General features: G+C 40.6%; 2 long non-coding RNA genes across 2 annotated transcripts; both read left to right on the top strand.

Moving 5' to 3' along the window:
• Nucleotides 1–38: 38 nt before the first annotated feature.
• On the top strand, nt 39–17,270 carry LOC309533436. Its single transcript, XR_014220245.1, has 4 exons — nt 39–901; nt 2,794–2,886; nt 15,537–16,316; nt 16,378–17,270. It is a non-coding gene; the product is annotated as an uncharacterized lncRNA (long non-coding RNA).
• Nucleotides 1,914–2,765, top strand: LOC309533437. Its single transcript, XR_014220246.1, has 2 exons — nt 1,914–2,279; nt 2,323–2,765. It is a non-coding gene; the product is annotated as an uncharacterized lncRNA (long non-coding RNA).
• Nucleotides 17,271–20,492: the final 3,222 nt, after the last annotated feature.

Genomic DNA, 20,492 nt, shown 5'->3' with positions numbered 1-20,492 from the left:
GGGGAGGCCCCGCATGCGGGGGAGGGGCCGAGGCAGGATCCGCGAACCCAGCGCGCAGGGCGACGGCCCGGGCCCGGCTCTGGTAGGGGCGGGGGGGGGAGGCGCCTCCTCCCGGAGTTTCAGCGCCGCCGCATCACCGCGCGGCTCCCAGGGCCTCCTCCGCGGGGCCAACGGCTTCGCTACTCCCGGCCGTTCTCGGCGTCAGAACCATCCACCGCACCCCCCCAGCCCCAACGTCAATAGCAACCGTTAGATCCAACCGTCACTGCGTAGCCATCACCGCGGCCGCTGGGTTTGCCACTGCGCATGCGCGGCCATTCCCTCTCTCTTTCCCTCTCTCTCAGCACACCCACCCCCTTCGCGTCTCGTCGGGCGCCCGAGCCGTCTTTCCCAAGCCAGCTGGGCGGGGCTCGGGAGGCGCTGAGCGAGCCCAACCAAGGCCCAGTGTCTTCCTTAAAGCCGGTTAGCGGTAGCGCTGCCCCCGAGAGAGACGCGGCGTTCGGGAACGTCATCCTCTCACCATTATCAAAACAACGCTCAGCGGCCCTGCACGCTCCTTACGCCAGGCCTTGGCGGAGCTTCCTCAGCGAACGCAGAACCTGTTTTGAATCTCGGCGCCCAGATTGGGACGCGCGAAGGACGGCGAGGGAAGTCTCTGAGCGCCCACAGAGTGGTGTTGGCCCGTCGCCACTGCGAAACTCGCAGGCAGACGCGGCCTCCCTGGGCGGGCTCGTTATTTTAGTAAGGAAAAGCACTGCCGGAATAACCAGATTGGCCTTCTCTAAAGAACCCAAAACAACCTCGACACTTGCACAGTTAATGAATACAGTACTATACTCTCCAAGTAAAAACACAAAAAATTGCAGCCCTTCAACAGGACCCGATGCACCTTCACCCACAAGTACGTTCCGCTGAGTTTAAGGGGATTTACTCGCAAGTAACTGAAAAGCCTTGTTTCACTCGAGAGTATATACACGTGTACATACACAGTTGGGCAACACCTTTATTAGAACCAAACAAAACCCCACAAAATCGTGGCAAGCTTCGAATCTCCCCAAACTCTTAAATTATTCAGTTTGTTGCGCAATGCAGAAAAATGGGAGGAGGGGGAATAAAAGTTTAAAAAATCAGGCCAACTGTCAGCTTGGATTATTGTTTTTAATTTTAGAATAATCACTTTTGGGCACAATCCAGTCTACCATAGTCACCACCCATCTGCAGAATATTCCCATAGATGCAGTAGAACCAGATTGGCATAGATGAATGGAATGCTATGTGAAGGCAGAAGATTTTAAAGTGTTATGAACCGCCCTGGAATCCATTTTGAAGGGTGGCATATTAATATAATAAATAGATTCAATAGGAGGACTGTGCATTTCCAAAATTGCCAGCCAGCCAGCTGTTTATCTCCCTTCAATATCCATTGCACTGCTCACTGAGTGGCAAAAGTAACTGGCTGGGAATGTGGGTGGTGTATCCAGACCTCCCTTAAAAGTTCTTTGGCAGTCTTCCTCAAGAAGGAGTGATAAAACACAACTTGTGTCCCCAAATCCTTTAGCTTCCTGCCCAGAACCTTGATCTGTTCAAGATTTCTTCTGATTGCAGCATTGGCTCACAAATGGATTGGCAATAGATTTCAGTCAGTGGGTTTTATGAGTTTAATCAACCTCTCCATCATATCTTGAACACATATTCCAGGAAGGCAATATACCTCCTGAGATGATATATCAGGTCTGCACACAACTGCTTCTGATCCATTACTTGGTGGACTTAGAAGTTTCGCTGGCTACATATAACTTGTGCTCTAACCTGTGTTGCTCAGTATATGCAGGTTGTCTGACAGAGTAACAGCCCTATCCTGCTGCTCCATTTGATCCTTGCCTGTTCTGGTTATGAAGTGAAAATGGTGAGAACCTTGGGGAAATGTGAGCATATCATATTGGAATATATGATAGCAAGGGATGTAAAAACTGAGCATAGATATATACACTAGACTCTCAGAAAATCAGTATCAAAAAGCTCAATATCAAAAATCGATGTCAGAAACGTTGGATAGGAGCAATGACTATAAATTCTGAAGGTGTTCCAGAGGGGTGACAAATTTTGAAGGTATGTTCAAGAAGTATTCTAATGGAAAGGAAAGTTGAAGACATCTAACGAAGCCTATGTGACTGTATAGGCCTACAGGGAGTTCTCTGATGAGCTGAGACAAAAAACCCCAACATATATAGGGGATGAAAGTCTAGGAGAAACGCGGAAGACCATTGTAATTTTGAGGAGTTAGATGACATGTCTCTTTCCCTTTTACATCCCCAGTTTAAGATTTGCCAATTCATGACAGTATAGTTTGTTTTTCACACACCTGTGTCAGGAGTTTCCTGGGTCCACTGTGTTCCAAGTGCTGATTGGCTAGTGGGGAGGATACCTGTTGCAGTGAATTGGGTTGGAGACTCTCAGATACTCCGCATTAGTCACACCCAATGTCCCGGGCTGATCATGAGTGTTGCCTGCTAACCATGTGCAATCAATCAAATCAAAGTTGGCTATAAAAGCTGTAGGCTGAAGGGACTCAGGGAGGTTCTTCATAGATAGAGGTACCAGATGCTATGAAGCTGTCGGCTGGGGTCTCTCTTGCTGCTTTACCTGGAGCTCTGGGCAGCTGAAGGGGAGATTGTGTGTGACTTCTGTCTGGTATGCTATAATTTGTGTTTTGTATGCTTGCTGCTATTTGTTAACCTTATGCAAATAAAGCATTACTTATTCTTTATCCACTGGTGTGCTTATTGGCTCCAGATCCAGAAAGAACCCTACCCTTGGCAGAACAGAAAGGAGGAAAATATAATCAAGGATGAATAGCCTGAACCTGTATGGATGATGTCAGATATGGTATGTCATGTGCTGGCTTGGTTTCCTTGTTGTTGGAATATAAAACGGGGGATTTGGAGGAGATGGAATTTCCCTCAGGGCCAACCCTAGATGTTCATATTAAGGCAGAAGCACGTATGCAAAATGAGCCCACTGAGTAACTTCCAGTCTGAGGAGGTCATCTTGGCTGTCTTTTTCTGCAGGCCCAGATCATAGAGCCTGAGCTTTCACAGCCATTGCTCACCCTGGACAACCATTAGCAACAGCAGCAGCAGATATGCTATATACTTATGATAATACTTTATTATCTTGTTAATTATGCCTGTTTGAATGTTCATTTCATATTTGACTTGCTTTAGTAATGTTATCTTTTGAAATGTTTCAGATATTTTTGGTCAAGTTTGCCACGTTAATAATAATAATAAATATTTTTACCCTGCCCATCTGGTGGGGTTTCCCCAGCCACTCTAGGCGGCTAACATGTTTAAGTGTTTTATTTTGACTGTAATCATTATATTTGACTTTCTTCAGTTATGTTTTATTCTGGATTGGTTTGGGGATTTTTTTGCCAATTGCTTATTTTCCATAATTTTAAACAGTCACCAAATTAATATAAATTCAATGCAAATTTAAAAACTAACCCCCCCAAATGTCCCCTCTATTTTCCACCCTCCTTTGCTGCTCCCAAAAAAATAACTTTCCAACTATTATTTCAAAATGCATTCATCCCTTCTCCCTACACATCACCTGTTCAATTACCAATTTCTGCTATGGCTTTTATACATTGTCATAACCTGTCCTCAAAATATTTGAGTAGAGTAAATCTTCCATCTATCTATAATAGTCGTTCATCAATTTTCAAACATTTCCTTCTGATACCTCTTGAGTAACACTTTGAGAAAAACAGATATTTCTTCCTCCCAGACAACATACACACATTCCTCCCTAACATGGCCCTGAACATTGCTGCCTGACATCTGTCCCCAGTAATCAACTCAGCTGCACGGGTGTGGCATGCAGAAGGTGAAAATGAAACCCCTAAATATATAATAAACATTCTCCCTCTCTAACACTGCCAATCTCCCAGCATCACCCATCCTTCACATTTCGCCAAATTTAATCCTCAATTTTACATACAACCATCTTAATAGACAATCACAATCCATCTCTCTTCTGTCTGAAAGTATCAGAAGCCATCAAGATGGTATACACTGTGGTCCATCCTATCCCTTTCACTGTTCTTTTTTCCAGCTTGGGGGGTGTGTGTGTCTGATGTAATCTCAACAAAATCCAGATCTCCTCTCCATCCTCCCCCCTAAACTAATAAATCTTCCTGCAGTCCATCCTGCCGACCCTCAGTTCCATTACATCCAACTACAGTTTATTCTCTTCTGAGTGCTTAACAGTCTATCCAGTTGTTACCTATCTTCTTTACTATTTTCATTTCACAATATGAAGTTCCAAGGGGTGGTCAAAATCCCTCAAAAGTCCCTAAAGGTTGTTACTCTCCATCTTCTTTCAGGCAAAGTCCTTAGTTATAAAATAAATTAATAGTGAAGAGGTATCTTTAAAGTCCACTCGTCCTGAAAACTTTGCATTCCATTGCTTTAGATTTTTTAAAAAATGACTTAAAATATTGCCTTCCCTTTGCTCCTTCCACCATTCAAGCAAAGCAAAAATTAGCTTATTTCATTCTTTCCAAACAGATGATTTTCTCCTCCAGCATAAATCAGGATCTTTTCAGCGGGGTGCCTCTTGTCCAAATTCAAAGGTGTTCCACAGCTTACCACAGTAGCTTGCTTGGGCTGTCCTTGGATGGAGCCAATGAGCCCAGTGCCCTTACCTTTTTGTCTGGGAGACAGGGATTTCCATCCCCGCTCACAAACAAAGAAAAGGCATTAACGGATGACCATGGGTCTTGCCCTTTCAATACCCTCAAAAGGTTAGGGGAGACATGCCCCTTACCCCCCATTAATCTCTGTCTGGGACCCCTCCTGGGTGCCAGAGCTCGGGGTTTGCTGCAAACAGGAAGTCTTATTCTGGATTCTTTTAGTTGGTGTTTTTATGTGTTGCAAACCACTGAGATTTTTTCTTAAACATATAAAGTAGAATAGACAATGATGATGATGTTTCCTCCTCTGACTTGAAGAACTCCAGCTTGGAAGCCTAGTAGAAGCACGGTCTCCCCTTTCCATCAGAGGTGACAACTGCTAAAGCAGACTGGACCCCTTTAAATTTTATTTATATATTCAGAAAACATCTTAAGGCGGCCCTATTCAGGGAAGCTTTTAATGTATGATATTTTAATGTTTTTTTGGTTTCTGTGGAAGCCGCCCAGAGTGGCTGGGGAAACCCAGCCAGATGGGCGGGGTACAAATAATAAATTATTATTATTATTATATATATATATATATATATATATATATATATATATATATATATTTGCTTTCGTAGATTTTCACGGGTATAGGAATGCAGGTTTTGGTGTCTTCGGGTGTCTTCCCGTGTAAGAGTCGGGGTGTCTGTGCGACGTTTCGACGAGGTCTCACTCGTCATCTTCAGGCTGGTGCTTTCGGCTTCTTGTTACTGGAACAGAGCAGAGTCTGGTGTTTGAGTTCCTATAAATACTGTTGAGGGGTGTGGTGTATAGCCTCCAACGTTCTGGGTAGAGAGGAAGTTCCTAGATTAGTGTGCCTTTTCTTCTTTTGTTCCTTAATTACTTGAGGGATATCTTGGGTGATTTCATGAGTGATATTCTGAATATCACTGGGTGGGTCATTAAGTGTAGATTAGTTGCTAAAGCTCTCGTGTCTTGACCTCTTGAGCTTGTGAAGAGTTTTTCTGAGAAGATGGCTGTGCTGCATTTAGTTGTGCTCTGGCTTGGCTTCGTGTATAGGGGCGAGCTATGGTTTTGTGCCTTGTGCCAGCCAGATCTGTGTAGGGATTGCAGGGGGGTGCAGCATCCGGAGGTGCCACTATAGTTTGGTTGCTGGATGGAGTCTGTAATATGTCTGTGGAGAGGGTCTGGGTTTGGGTCTGGTGTGGTTGATTGGTGACGGCGTTCTGTGTGCCTCTGGTTCTGGTGTCGGTTTTTGTGGGGAGGGCTAATTTCCAGATGTCTGGCAGGCGGGACGTGTCGTCACGCTTGTTCATGTTGTGAGGGTGTTTCTCTATCTCGATGGCTTCCATGATTATTCTCTTGTGGTGATGTTCCATGTTAAAGAGCAATTTGGAATCTGCAAAATTAATTTCGTGTCCTGTTTCTTTCATGTGTTGGAAAAGAGAGGAAGTTTTTTCTTCTTTTTTGACGGCATTCTTGTGTTCTGCGATACGTGCATTTATTCGTCTGTTTGTTTGTCCAATGTACGTGGCTGGGCAGACTTTGCAGGGTATTTCATAGACCCCTTGGTTTTCCAGCTGGATTTTGTCTTTTGGGTTTCTGAGGATATTGGCTATTTTTTGGTTGGTGCAGAAGGCTGTTTTGATATTGTGTTTATGGAGGATTTTGCTGATTTTGTCTGTAGTGCCCTTGATATAAGGAAGGAGGGCCATGCCATTGTTTTCTTCTGTGTCTTGGTTTTTGGGGGGTGTTTCTTTTTGGATTAGCTTCGTAACCCTGTTTTTCTGGTATCCATTGGCGATTAACACATTTGAGAGATTCTGTAACTCAGTTGTCAAGTGGTCTTTGTCAGCCAGGCGTTTGGTTCTGGAGATGAGAGTCTTGGCTACGGAGTTTATTTGTGCAGGGTGGTGGTGTGATTGTGCATGTAAGTAGCGGTTGGTGTGTGTTTTTTTTCCGGTAGATAGTGTGTCCTAGGGAGCCATCAGGTTTTTTGTAGATTAGGACGTCAAGAAAGGGGAGTTGGTTGTTGTCTTCTATTTCCATAGTGAATTGTATTTTGGGGTGTAGGCTGTTGAGATGTGTGAGGAAGCTATCTAGTTTTTCTTTCCCGTGTGGCCAAATTACAAAGGTGTCGTCAACATATCTGAGCCAAAGTTTGGGTTTGTGTTCTGACTTGTCTAAAGCATTGGTTTCAAAGTGTTCCATGTACAGATTTGCGATGACCGGTGAGAGGGGTGATCCCATGGGTGCTCCTTCTATCTGTTTGTATCTTTGTCCATTGTGGATGAAGTACGTGTTGGTTAGGCAGTGGTTGGTCAGGTCCAGGATGTATTTGGGGGGGGTTGTATTTGTTTTGAATGGCTGTCAAGGCTTCATTAATGGGCACTTGAGTGAAGAGAGATACAACATCGAAGCTCACAAGTAGGTCATCGGGATGTAGGTATTGTTTCTTTATTGTTTCTATGAACTGGAAGGAGTTAGTAACGTGTGAAGCGATGGATTCTGCATAGGGCTGAAGTTGCTTAGCGAGAAATTTAGCGAGATTTTGTAGAGGTGAGCCTATGGAGCTGACTATTGGTCTGAGTGGTGTTCCTTCTTTGTGTATCTTGGGGAGACCGTAGAGTTTGGGGCATCTGGATGATTTTTCTCTGGGGATGATTCTTAGCTGGATTTCTTCACTGATAGGAGAGGCTTTTATTTTGGATTTGGTGGTTTTTTCCAGATAGGTGGTGGGATCTGTTTTTATAGGTTGGTAGGTAGGGTCTTGGAGTAGATTTGATAGTTTTGCTTGGTAGTCCGATGTGTTCATCACAACAGTGGCGTTGCCTTTGTCTGCTGGGAGAATGATTATGTTGTTGTCTTTCCTCAGGTTGGTGAGTGCTTTCTGTTCTTCTTTGTGTAAATTGCTTCTGGGTGGTTTGCTGGAGCAGAGGATGTTGGTGACTTCAAGTCTGATTTTATTGGCTTCATCTGGGTCGATTTTGGTCAGGCTAGCTTCGACTCCGCATATGATGTTTTCCGTGGGGATGCGTCTCGGGGCGACTGCAAAGTTGAAACCTTTGGAGAGTACTTTGGTTTCAGTTGGGGTGAGGATCCTGTTTGATATGTTATGTACTGTTTGTTTCATGGGTTGTTGTGGAGGGTGGCTGGGCTTCTGGCGTTTTTCTAGTTTGTAGAGTTTGTTGGTGTGTCTGTCTGTCTTATGTGAGGTCTCAGTTTCAGCTCTCCAGACGGCTAGTTGTTTGCATTTGTCCCAGAGTGCAGGGTGGATTTTGTTGCATAGTTTGAGGTGAAGAGTGAGCAGATCTTTGTTGGTTTGGTTTAGTAGGTATCTTTTCTTATGTATTTCGTTTCTGATTAGGGATAGTTCAGTTCGTTTCAGGATCCTTTCGGTAGCTGGGGTTTTAGAGTGGAATTTAAGTTGGAAGCATGTGGGAGTTAAGTTGTTGTCTCGGCAGTTGCGTAGGAACAGGAGATCACATAAGATGGTGGCTCTTCGGATTTCTAGTTTCTCGTAGGTTCTTGTCAGCTGGAAGGTTTCCTCCCCGTAGAGGTGAGATATTTGCTTTCGTAGATTTTCACGGGTATAGGAATGCAGGTTTTGGTGTCTTCGGGTGTCTTCCCGTGTAAGAGTCGGGGTGTCTGTGCGACGTTTCGACGAGGTCTCACTCGTCATCTTCAGGCTGGTGCTTTCGGCTTCTTGTTACTGGAACAGAGCAGAGTCTGGTGTTTGAGTTCCTATAAATACTGTTGAGGGGTGTGGTGTATAGCCTCCAACGTTCTGGGTAGAGAGGAAGTTCCTAGATTAGTGTGCCTTTTCTTCTTTTGTTCCTTAATTACTTGAGGGATATCTTGGGTGATTTCATGAGTGATATTCTGAATATCACTGGGTGGGTCATTAATTACTTGAGGGATATCTCAAGTGCCCATTAATGAAGCCTTGACAGCCATTCAAAACAAATACAACCCCCCCCAAATACATCCTGGACCTGACCAACCACTGCCTAACCAACACGTACTTCATCCACAATGGACAAAGATACAAACAGATAGAAGGAGCACCCATGGGATCACCCCTCTCACCGGTCATCGCAAATCTGTACATGGAACACTTTGAAACCAATGCTTTAGACAAGTCAGAACACAAACCCAAACTTTGGCTCAGATATGTTGACGACACCTTTGTAATTTGGCCACACGGGAAAGAAAAACTAGATAGCTTCCTCACACATCTCAACAGCCTACACCCCAAAATACAATTCACTATGGAAATAGAAGACAACAACCAACTCCCCTTTCTTGACGTCCTAATCTACAAAAAACCTGATGGCTCCCTAGGACACACTATCTACCGGAAAAAAAACACACACCAACCGCTACTTACATGCACAATCACACCACCACCCTGCACAAATAAACTCCGTAGCCAAGACTCTCATCTCCAGAACCAAACGCCTGGCTGACAAAGACCACTTGACAACTGAGTTACAGAATCTCTCAAATGTGTTAATCGCCAATGGATACCAGAAAAACAGGGTTACGAAGCTAATCCAAAAAGAAACACCCCCCAAAAACCAAGACACAGAAGAAAACAATGGCATGGCCCTCCTTCCTTATATCAAGGGCACTACAGACAAAATCAGCAAAATCCTCCATAAACACAATATCAAAACAGCCTTCTGCACCAACCAAAAAATAGCCAATATCCTCAGAAACCCAAAAGACAAAATCCAGCTGGAAAACCAAGGGGTCTATGAAATACCCTGCAAAGTCTGCCCAGCCACGTACATTGGACAAACAAACAGACGAATAAATGCACGTATCGCAGAACACAAGAATGCCGTCAAAAAAGAAGAAAAAACTTCCTCTCTTTTCCAACACATGAAAGAAACAGGACACGAAATTAATTTTGCAGATTCCAAATTGCTCTTTAACATGGAACATCACCACAAGAGAATAATCATGGAAGCCATCGAGATAGAGAAACACCCTCACAACATGAACAAGCGTGACGACACGTCCCGCCTGCCAGACATCTGGAAATTAGCCCTCCCCACAAAAACCGACACCAGAACCAGAGGCACACAGAACGCCGTCACCAATCAACCACACCAGACCCAAACCCAGACCCTCTCCACAGACATATTACAGACTCCATCCAGCAACCAAACTATAGTGGCACCTCCGGATGCTGCACCCCCCTGCAATCCCTACACAGATCTGGCTGGCACAAGGCACAAAACCATAGCTCGCCCCTATACACGAAGCCAAGCCAGAGCACAACTAAATGCAGCACAGCCATCTTCTCAGAAAAACTCTTCACAAGCTCAAGAGGTCAAGACACGAGAGCTTTAGCAACTAATCTACACTTAATGACCCACCCAGTGATATTCAGAATATCACTCATGAAATCACCCAAGATATCCCTCAAGTAATTAATGACCCACCCAGTGATATTCAGAATATCACTCATGAAATCACCCAAGATATCCCTCAAGTAATTAAGGAACAAAAGAAGAAAAGGCACACTAATCTAGGAACTTCCTCTCTACCCAGAACGTTGGAGGCTATACACCACACCCCTCAACAGTATTTATAGGAACTCAAACACCAGACTCTGCTCTGTTCCAGTAACAAGAAGCCGAAAGCACCAGCCTGAAGATGACGAGTGAGACCTCGTCGAAACGTCGCACAGACACCCCGACTCTTACACGGGAAGACACCCGAAGACACCAAAACCTGCATATATATATATATATATATATATATATATATATGTGTGTGTGTGTATGTTTCAACATGCCAATTATTATACAATCCACAAAACTTCACATCTTATACAATCTTTTTGGACTTCCATCAGCACCCCTGATGATCCACCATTTTTATCATTTCTTCTGCATTTTTTAATTCCTATTGCCTTTAATTATCTTAACTCACAATCCACCTATTTTTGCAATAATTCAAATAATTTACCTCACAAAACTTTTTGCAAACCTACAAGCGTAATCTGGTCATCACAATTACTTTTCAAATAGTCCATAAATTTACACCAGTCTTCTGTGAATCTCTGGTCCCACAGGTTTCAAATTCTTCTGGTTAGTTTATCCAATTCTGCATAGTCCATCAATTTCATCCTCCATTCTTCTTTTGTCGGTAATTCTTCTTGCTTCCATTTTTGTGTCAATAATATTCTTGCTGCCATCATTGCATATAAAAACAACTTACAATCCTTTCTGTTTATATAATCTCCTACAATGCCAAGTAAAAAATGCTTCTGGTTTCTTAATAAATGTATATTTCAACATTTTTTTATCTCATTATATATCATCTCCCAGAAGTTTTTCACCTTTTTACATTCCCACCACATATGATAAAATGTTCCCTCTTTTTCTTTGCATTTCCAACATTTATTGCTAACTTTATACATTTTAGCTAATTTAACGGGTGTAATAAACCATCTATACATCATTTTCATCACATTTAAACCTTCATTCCACAATTTTCCCCAATCATTCAACTGTATATTATACCCAATATCTTTGGCCCAATGAATCATTACCAACTTTACCTCCTCATAAACTGCGGGAGGCAGTGGAAGACAGAAGGGCCTGGCGTGCTGTGGTCCATGGGGTCACGAAGAGTTGGACACGACTAAACAACAAACCTCCTCATCCTTCAAGTGCCATTCAAGCAGCAATTTATACATTTTGGACAAAATTTTATATTTATTACTTAATATATCTACTTCAAACTTTGATTTATTATCATCAAATCCTTTTTCTTTAAAATCCTGTTTAAACATTTCATTGACCTGGTGGTAGTGGAGCCAATCATTCACATATTCTTTAACTTCTTCATATGGCTTCATCTTCCAGTTACTCCCATCTTTTTGTATCAATTCCCCATAAGTTATCCAATTCCCACCCATATTGATCCTCTTCACACTCATTGCTTCTAATGGAGATAACCAATGCGGCGTTTTATGTTCCAGTAGGTTTTGATACCTATCCCATATTTCTATTAGCGATCTTCGAAATATGTGGTTTCCAAATCCTTTATGGACTTTTCTTTTGTTATACCATAAATATGCGTGCCAACCAAATCTATTATCATAACCTTCCAGATCTAACAATTCTGTATTTTCTAATAACATCCATTCCTTTAACCAACAGAGACAAGATGCTTCATAATACAATTTCAAATACCTTCTCTTTCTTTAACATCTGTTAACAACTTATATTGTATTCTCGGCTTCTTTCCCTGCCAGATATATCTTGAAATTGCTTTTTGCCACTCTTTAAAAATTGTTGCCCCCTTGATTATTGGAATTGACTGAAACAAAAATAACATCTTTGGTAGCACATTCATTTTGATAGAAGAAATCCTTCCCCAAAATGACAATTTCATCCTTCCCCATATTTCCAAGTCTCTTAATTCCATTCTACACCGGTGTATAATTATTTTGAAAAAGATCAATATTTTTAGGCGTTAATCAAATAACTAAATATTTAACTTTTTTACTGCTTCTATGCCAATTTGTTGTTGCAGTACTTACACCGAGTCCTGTTTCATATTTTTAACTATCATTTTGGTTTTCTTTTTGTTCAATTTAAAACCTGCCACTTGCCCAAACTGTTCTATCTCCTCTAATATTCCTTTAACACTTGTTAGTACCAAGTCATTGGCAAAGGCTTTCACTTTATACTCATTCCAAACAACTGAAATTCCTTTTATTCCTTTTATTGTTTCATTTTTCCTTATTGTCCATAGAAAGACTTCCAGTACCGATATGAATAATAATGGTGATAATGGACACCCTTGTCTTGTACCTTTCGTAATATCGATACTTTCTGTTACTATCTCATTTACAATCAGTTTTGCTCTCTGTTCTGAATATATAGCTTTTAATCCTTGTAAGAAGAATTGTCCAATGTCCATTAATTCCAAATTCTTTAACATGAACTGCCAAGATATATTATCAGAGGCCTTTTCCGCATCCACAAAAATTAACACCGCTTGCTTTTAATTTCTGGCAGTCAGATATTCAATTATATTAACTATATTTCTTATGTTGTCTTTCATCTGTCTGCCAGGTAAAAAGCCTGCTTGGTCCTTATGAATTATCTCATTCAATATCTTTTTCAATCTATTTGCCAGTATGCTTGCAAATAGTTTGTAATCATTATTTAACAGCGAAATCAGCCCATAGTTCTTTACTTGTGTTAAATCCAAATCTTGTTTTGGTATTAATGTAATATATGCTTCTTTCCATGTTTCTGGTAATTCTCCTTTTCTTAATATATTGTTCATCACTTCTTTCAACGGTACAAGTAGGGCATATTTCATTCCTTTATAATATGTTGCTGTGAATCCATCCGGTCCTGGTGCCTTTCCAATTTTTAGTTCTTTTATAGCAGCTTTAATTTATTCTGTTTCAATTAGGCCATTCAGTCTGTCTTTCTTTTATGTTGGAATTTTTTGCATCCCTTTCTGTCGCAAGAAATCTTCTATTTTCTTTACGTCATTCTCTCCAGCTCTTTTATATAAATGTCTATAGAAATTTACGAATCCTTTTCTAATTTCTTTCGGGTTATCTACTTCCTTTCCTTCCACTACAATCTTATTAATTGTATTCTGTTCCTTTCTCTTTTTGATCTGCCATGCCAGCCACTTTCCAGATTTGTTAGCATATTCAAAGTTTTTCTGTCTCATTCTTTTAATATTCCATTCTACTTCTCGGTTTATTATAATTGCAAATTGACTTTGCAAGATTTTAATATTCTGATTTATTTTCACATTATTTGGGTTTTTAACTAATTTCTTCTCATTTTCCATTATTTGTTTTAGTATTTCTTTCTTGCCTTTTTCTCTGAATTTATTTCTAATACTGTTCTGCTGTATAAAGAAGCCTCGCATTACTGCTTTGCTAGCATCCCATACCACACTCATTTTTGTTCCTTTATTACTATTATTCACAAAATAATCCATCAGAGTCTTCTGCACTTTCTCATTTATTTTTTGATCATCCAGTAAGTTCTCATTTAGTCTCCATCAAAAAGTTTTTTCCTCCATTTCTTTTATTTCACATTTTATTGCATTAATGGTTGTATTTCTATTTTTGTCACTTGGTGTTAACTTGCTGGATATCCAAATATTGACAGTCTATTACTGACATTGATTGATTTGGTTCTGAGAAATAAGTAAATTGTTTTTCTAATGGGTGTCTTAATCTCCAAACATCTATCAAATTACAGTTCTCAATCATTGAAAAAAAAGTCTTAGGTAGTTTTCCTTCTTTCGATTTTCCTCTTGATCTCAACCTATCCATTTCCATCGAAACCACTCCATTCATGTCACCCATTGTTATGATTTTCTGATCCACAAATTCAAATAATTTTTCTTCTAAATCTTTATAAAATTCAGTTTTACTTCCATTTGGTGCATACACTCTATTATCAATTGTTCGCCTTGCCATGTGACTTATACCGCAATTATCCTACCTTCTTCATCTTTAAATATTTGCCGAGCCTCAAATTTATTTTTTATATACAAAACCACTCCTCTTTTCCTGCTTCTGTCTGATTAAACAAATTCATTTCCCAATTTTTTATTAATCAATATTCTATGTTTTCTCACCACATGAGTTTCTTGTAAACAAATAAAGCCCAAATTCCTTTTTTAAAGGAAATGTCAAATTTTATGTCTTTTCTTTTTATCATTCATTCCATTAACATTCCATGTCCATAATTTCAGTGCCATTTTGTGATCCCTTTACCAATAATAATGTAAAAGTCTTAAACTTGTCTTTCTTCTTCTTCTTCTTCTTCTTTACTATCTATTTCTTCTTCTTCCAATCCTGCCGGTCCTGCTGCTCCTGCCACAATTGCTTCCTCCCCTTTTCCCAACTCTTTGTATCTTCTCAAAAATTTATGTGCTTCATCAGCTCTTGTAAACTTAAACTTTTCCCCTTTATAGTGAAAGGAGATACCTTCTAGAAATTCCCACATAAATTCAATTCCATTTTTTCCGTAATGCCTGTCTCAATGGTTTGTAATGGTCACGTTTTTCCAATAAACAAAGTGGGACGTCTTTAAAAATGATTATAAAAGCTCAGCCTTTTTTCTCTGTTTTTCTGTAAAATCAAATTCTTCATTTCTCTATCTTTAAATATAATCAAACAATCTCTTGGAAATTTCTTTGCTAAAAGCATTCTGAATTGTCTTTCTGACATCTCCCACTTCCATACTTAACCATTGTGCAATCTCCAATGTTAGCCTCTCCAGAATATTCTCCCTTTGTACTTCAGGCACGGATCTCAATCTCAAATTTGATTCTCTTTACCTCAATTCATTCAATTCATGTTGGAGTAGAAGGACTTTGATTTTTTTATTTTATGGTGCCGGACTGTGTTCCCTGGGAAAGATTAGCTTTGTTTTTACTTTGGGAGATTTATGGCTCTGCTGCTTTGGTGAAGATATATATATATATATTTCTCTCTCTCCCTTTTTCCCTCTTTTTTCTTTCTCCTTTTCCCCCTTTTTTTCTCTCCTGTTTTCTTTTTACTTTTTTCTGAATTTGTTTTTAGGAATAATGGATTAAAATTTGGTGTATATGGTTTTGTTGGAACTTTGATTAAAGGATTGGATTGGCCAGGCAAGTGGTGGAAGAAATTTATTTATTTGTTTGTTTATTTATTTATTTATTATATTTCTTTGCTGTCCCTTATTGTGGTTTTTAGATTTTGTCTCCCTGATTGTATTTTTCGTTGCACTTCTTTTTAATACTATCATTATTATTTGTTTATCCCATTTGACTATTTTATTAGGATACTACAATGGATTAGCCAAACAAGAGGCAGAAAAAGCTCCTTTCCTTTTTTAGTGGTTTACTTTGAAGAAATTTGGTGTCCCAAAGATTGCTAATATAGTTGATTGGCCAATCAAGAGGCAGAAGGGTGTTAAGTTATATTTGTGGGTGATAGTGGCACGAAAAGAGAAATAATGTCTCAAACCCCGAAGAAAACAGGAGAAGGTGGGACACCTTTGGAAAGAAGAGGATCAAAACAAGATACTGAATTTAAGGGAGACATTTTAAAAATGTTTACAGAAATTAAAAAAGGTATTAAACAACGTGAGAAGAATTTGGAGACGAGATTAGAATCGATGGATAAAAAATATGACATAACAGTTAATGAATTGAAGGGACAGATGAAGGAAATAACAAAAAGAACGCAAAACCTGGAAGAAGAAATGAAACGAATAAAACAGGAAGTAAAGGAAATAAGGAAGGAGCAAGAAAGGGTTAAGGGAGAAATTGCAGAAATTAAGAAGACACAAAAAGAATTATGGGGTTCGATTGCTGGACTCCTTTAAATTAGGAGGTTTCTTTCACAGAAGGCAAAGCTAACTACTCAAAGCTGCAGCTCTTATTTAAGGTTCAGTCTGAGGCTGACTGATACTGAAACATTTGAGTTCTGCTCTAGTGGAGTCTCCAGCCAGAACCCTGCATAGAACTGTCCAGGGAGCTGTTAAATCCTGAAGTCTAGCCCCACCCTGCCCAAACCTAAACTCTTACCTTGAGTCAGAAACTCTGTAAAACTGAGGTTGTTATTGTTACAGAACCATTTTTTTTTAGTCCAATTGTGTGTGAAGGAAGCCCCCTGGCAGCAGAGAATTAGGTATGCTGCAAGCATAAATTGCACAACCGATGGTGGAGAATACAGCCCTGCAAGGCCAGCTCCAGGCAGCCCATAATGCTGCCACCTCCAGTCCAACCCAAATACCTGCTAGGGGAAAGTGTCTCATTAGCCTCCCAGACAAAATTGTTGAAAACCCAATTAATGTTTCTTAGCTTTTTGGTCCAATTGCCTTCCAGCTGATGGATTTTCTGGCAGACCAAATGGAAACCTGTTTTGCCTGCCATATGTGTTGGAGCCTTGCCTGCTTCCTTAATGATTATGCCACCTTCCATGTGGAATTTAAATGGGCATTTGAAGAGCCACATCAGAAAGCACCCAGTTGGTGGATCTGCCCTTTATGCCAGGAAATGGAGTTTGTGTTTGACTGTGTCAAGTACTGCCCAGCACCTAGAGTAGAATGAGGCAGCCCTCACTGTTCAATTTCAGGAGGGCCTAGGGGGATCGCATTCAGGATGAATTTACTTAGATTGATGTACCTACACACAGCAGAGAGTTGGGGGTCACAGCAATCTCTTTCTCAGTAGTTGACTATTGCTGTGTCATGGGTAATGTGTGGGGTGGTATTATAGCATTGTTATTGGGATGTTGTGAAGTGCCTGTTGTGGTACAGGTATGTTTGCTTTTGGTTTCTGCTGTTACTATGTTGTTGACCTGCTGAGTGTGCATAGGATCTTAGTCCAGGTATAGTGGCAAAGGGTCAGACTGTTATACTTTTGAGGAATCTGTTAGTGTTTTTAAGAAAGCAAGTCTCAGTTCAGTGGAAATTACTCTCAAGTAAGTGTGCCTAGGATTGCAGTCTTGAATGTGTGATTTTTTCCTTAACCCAAAGCATACTGGAAATAAAAATTATTGTAAATTGTTGTGCACACACACAAGTTTGTTGCTACTTATTATACCAGGTGGTTGCCCTTTGGTTTCTCAAATTGCAAGAAAATTAATGTAACTGAATGTATTTAGATAACAAAAGCTGCAGAAGAGGACAACATTGTGAGAGTGCAATCCTAAACCCCAGGTAAATCACATCCTAACCTCTCCCAGCTGGTCTATCACTCACTCCTCACCCACAAGTCAAACTGGCTTTAAACCAGTATAAATTATTCACCTCAGTGCATCTACTTATGCCAGCTGCTAGTTTAAATTAAGCCAGCACAAGGTATACCTGTGTAGAGGGCAAAAGGGGGTATATCAAGGGTGGGAATGAATGTGCTGGGGGAAGTGAGAGGGGTAAACAGAGTGATGCTACATCCTAACTCAGTTCATTCACTGGTCCTGCTACAGATCTCAGTGAAACTAAATTCATACTTTCACTCCACTACCTCCCCCAGCCCTGGCCAGAAGCCAGGAGGACACAGCTAAAATTTAACAAAATACATGCCAATATCTGCCTTATTAGTATTGTTCTGCTAGTTGGGCATTTATTTGAGGCATTTTTACTCTGCTGTCAGTTGAAATTGATCCCAGAATATCTTACAGATAAATAAAAACCAAGACACTCCGCTCTCAGGCAAATGAAGCAGGGAAAACCAACAAACTCAAGCCTCAGTTTTTATTGTGGAATGGCTGTTGTTTGCCAATGGTAAAGGAAGAGCCAAAGATAGCTAGTCTTTGAGAAGAACCAATGGAATAGCCCTGCTTCCCTTCTCTCCCTTTTCTGTAGGATGATGGTTCTAAAGAATCTATTAATCCATTTGCAGTGAACTGTTTCTCTTGGAATAATCTCTCTAGATTAATATTTCTGTGCTACAATATGGGCATGCTGCTCCATCAGGTAAAAACAACATTCATTATTGTGCAAGTGGGCTTCCCAATCTTCTCACCTTGCTGCTGTAGGATGACTACATTCAGTCAATGGTATTTATTTCACTGGCAGAGATACATTTCACCAACAATTTATAAGAGAAATCTCTCAGTTCAAGTATAAACCTCTTAAATGTTTTTTAAACAAACAGCAAATAAAACAGTTTGTTATGGCTCTATTGTATGCACCCCTGTCTTCAAATGGCGAGAGACTCCAGAGTTCTCAGCTCTTATCCAGGGTTCTGTTTTCTTGAAATGAAAGTCGCTGGAGATTGTGATGTCTTCAGGATATATGTCTTTATTTTACACATATATACAACCTGAACATAGGATGGAAGGGCTCACAGCATTAACACTCCAGTACATCTTGTTTCTCCATTAGGTTTCTAGGGATGCCTCCTGCCTAAACCATGGTAAAGTCACTCTGGGCTGAAGCTGAGAGAAGGAGATACAGTCTCTCACACAAAACAGCACCCCTGGTCTATTTTTCTCCTTCCTAAAATGACATGGTATTCAGTCAGGTGAGATGGGAAAAAGCCTACCCTCTGTAGTGATGGGGGAGGGCCTCAAGAAAGCATCTGCCCTTCCTTGTTCTCCAATTTCTTTGGAGGTTGTTGCCATCATGAAATATACTCAGAGTAGAGTGTGAATTTCATGCTCTTTATTCAGCTCGTAGTAGCAATGAATGAAACTTTCCCCAAAACATCTAGCTATATATACCAATCAGCCCAACCAGACTGCTGCATTCTGGATCCTATTGTTCTAGGACGAGGCTGAAAGGACACCGGAACCAGAGCCGCGACCGAGCGGGCCAGTTGCGCCAGACCAAACAGCCCTGTCACAACCAGCAGCCTTGAAACACTAGCCAGAACCAGAACCCCTGACCAAGGAACACCCCTGGCTGCAATGCATACGTAGGCAGCCGGCATACCTTGAGGAATACAAATGAATGCTAACCTCCCAGGCAGGACTGGAACTTAGAGGGGAGGGGTGTTATGTACTGAGCTGAATTCTAGAACAAAAGGATCTAGAATGCAGCAGTCTGATTGGTCCGCAGGAGCCACCCAATCCAGCTCCAGGTGGAAGTGAATCAGCAACCTGACTGGCCTGCAGGAGCAGTCAATCAGGCTTCTGGAGGAACTGAATCAGCAACCGGACTGGCCTACAGGAGCAGCCTGGAATTAGCCAATCACACGGGGCCCATTGTCTAACTAATGTATATACTGTATAGCTAGTTTCATTCATTGCTACTACGAGCTGAATAAACAGCATGAAATTCACACTCGACTCCGAGTATATTTCACTGTGGTACTCCAGATGTTAGATTACACCTGTTATCATTTCTGGCAATTGGTCATGCTGGCTGTGGCTGATCAGAACTGAAGTTCTAACAACATAATTGAGGTTAACCTCCCTGATTTAAATAACACTTTCAATTTGTTGTGAATAATACCTGAAGAGATTGGTCCAAGAGCAATCTGTATAAAGTATAAAACACTTGCGAAGAGCAGTTTCATATTCTGTGTGACAAATGTGTTTGCTGTATGTATACCGGTTTCCCACAGCAAACATGTAAAGTTGGGGAAGTCATCTTAATGTGAAAATGCATCTTTTAACAGCTGTGCATGTGTCCGAGTTCCTGACAACCTGCACTTTAAGTTGTTAAATGTACAAAGCAGTACAAGGAAAAAAGAAAGGGAAAAAATAGTTGACAACTGAGTCATACAAACCCTACTTATTTTTCAGTAAATAATATCTGGGACTCTGCTGGATCCACAGCTAGCTGAGCAACACAACCAATTGCTCACAGCAGCAGTATTTTTGTGGCTGCCATTAGAGCACATGATTATGTATTTCCAAAAATTTGATTGGTTTTCACAATATTATAAACAAACACACAAGACAAACAAACAAAACAAACATAAATCATAGCCTTGTTAAAAATTAGTTATTAACTTTGTTAAGTGACTTCCTCGCTTCCCCTTGGTTGAATTTCATTGCATGTCCTTTTAACGGTTTTCCAAATCCCAATTTTTATGAAATTTAACTTAAACATTAACATCCTTAAATCTTCACCTTATAGAATTAAACATATTAATTCATCACTTAACATAGATAAAATCCTAAGCCCATTAAGTATCTGCAAGCTATTTCCAGTTAGTTTAACTTAACAAATTTAACTAAATAATCATTAAATTTATTCCATTCTTCCTGATACTCCTCCTCCTTCTGGTCACACATTATTATGTGATCAGAGAGAGAATCCCTTCCAGGGTGAAAGTTGTA

The sequence above is a fragment of the Podarcis vaucheri genome (genome assembly GCF_965113315.1).
Source record: "Podarcis vaucheri genome assembly, chromosome: 5".
NCBI lineage: Eukaryota > Metazoa > Chordata > Lepidosauria > Squamata > Lacertidae > Podarcis > Podarcis vaucheri.
The sequence above is the reverse complement of the archived record's forward strand: the minus strand, read 5'-3'. Positions and strand labels throughout refer to the sequence as shown.